This window comes from Magnolia sinica, chromosome 10 (assembly GCF_029962835.1).
Source record: "Magnolia sinica isolate HGM2019 chromosome 10, MsV1, whole genome shotgun sequence".
Classification (NCBI taxonomy): Eukaryota; Viridiplantae; Streptophyta; class Magnoliopsida; order Magnoliales; family Magnoliaceae; genus Magnolia; species Magnolia sinica.
The window spans coordinates 35,845,151-35,847,288 of record NC_080582.1 but is presented as its reverse complement, the minus strand read 5'-3'; positions in this window follow the sequence as shown (position 1 = coordinate 35,847,288).

Genomic DNA, 2,138 nt, shown 5'->3' with positions numbered 1-2,138 from the left:
ATATATACACCTCTGTTGTCTATAAATACACGCAACGCCCTTTTTTAAGCGAGCTGATATGGTAAACGCTGGAGTATCAAAATTTTGCAAACCCCTCCCTCCTACGGACTGGAATCCTCCATCACACCTGTTTAAAACGACAGGTCTGTGTGCCGATCATGATATTATATATGTGAAATCCACTCCGTCTATCAGTTTCTACGATTAATGTTAGGATCAATGGCTAAAAACCAGTTATATCCACAACTCAGACGGGCCACAACACATGGTACAACAGGGATAATGCCAACAATAGTTTTGCAAGTGGGGCCCACCTGACATGTGACTTTCATCAAACGCATTAATCTATTATAACTCACCAAGTTCAAAAGATTATGAAATTTTGAGTTTACACAAAACTCAGGTGGCCACCCTATGCCAATTGAGCAGATCATTCCTACCCTTGGTCCGGCCTATATCAGTTTTGGACGCGGATTTCCTGCCGGAGCCTTCGGCAGGAAGTTTCTGCGGTGGCAACCTACGTGGGGCCCACCGTGATGTTTGTAAGAAATCCACTGCTTCCATCCGTTTTTTGAGCTCATTTTAGTAGTTTAAACAGAAAATTGAGAAGGATCCGGTACTCACATGGGCCACACTAAAGGAAAAGGAGGGTAGGGAAATTCTCACCGTTGAAACCTCCCTAGGTCTAAAGTGATGCTTATATGCCATCCATACCGTTCGTAACGTCGTTTATAATATTTCAACTGTTGATGTTCAATCCTTACATTTTCGGTGCACTTGAGTATTGGATCCGTTTCATTCCGGCATCATGTCCTAAAATGAGCTCACAGAACCGATAAACAGGGTGGATTTCTTCCAAACACTACAGTGGGCCCCACATTGGTTTCAAGCGCAGGCACTTTATTGGAAAGGTTATCGCACGAAATCCGCGTCCATGGGGTTAAAGTCGGACGCGGTTTGGCCAGTGACGGTACCAGTAGCCAGTGGTGCTCCGTGGGCTCCACCATGATGTGCGTGTTACTCTATCCATCCATTTTTCTATATCAGTTTAGGATTTGATTTTAAAAATAAGGCAAATCTAAATCTCAGGTGACTACGCTACAAGAAAATAGAAATGATTGAATGTCCACCATTAAAAACTTAATAAGCTTGCTGTAATGTTTATCTTATGTTATACAGACCGACCGATTTCATCACCGACTACAGAGTGCCTAAGCCCGCAGGGAGTGGAACAGGGACCGACTTCATCTCCCCATTGGAGGGTTGAGCACTCCGTCACGTGAAGGCCATCTCTCCTAAATGTCGTGACGTCCTTTTACTTTGGAAAATTTATCACTGTACGACCCATTTATGGCCCATCTACACGTTGAAGCCCACCTCATTTTACCGTAAGCACTGTACGGACGATTTGCCAAAGGTCGAAAATGCCCCCCTGCTTTTTCCTTCAACGGATCGGCTGGTGCTCGAAGACGAGCGCTGACGCTCCTCGAACTCCGGGTTGTACGAACGGTTCAAAAGAAATCAAAGTTACATGGCCCACAGTTATGTATTTGTTATATCCACAACGTTCATCCATATTTCGAGATCATTTCTGAGCATTATCAAAAAAAAAAAAAAAAAATCATATCCAAAGATCAACTGGACCACACTACAAAGAGCAGCAGAAAATTGATTTTCACCGTTGAAACTTTTGTAGGGCCTACCATAACATTTATTTTTCATACAATCTATTCATAAGTTCACGGAGACAGAGACCAGGATGAGTAGGAAAAACAAATTTCATAATAATCCAAAACTTACATGACCCCTAAAAGGGTTTCAACGGTATACGTTCGAAACAGAATGTTAAAGTCATTTACTACTGTCAGACCAATGGCTACGGATTATAATTGGATCCATAGATACTCTAATCGGTAGCCATTGGAATCTATTCGGGGTGGGCTCGCCGAACTAGCGGCCCCCGCACCTGTTGCTAGCCTGTCCGGCGGGGCCACGCCCATCTGGCAGCCTATATGGCTACGGTTATACGTAACCACAAACGGGCTACCGTGACGACAGACTCTACATTTATCTTTTACTTTTTACATGGAGAACTTTATCCTACCTATAATTTTCTCTAACACATTTTTATATAAATA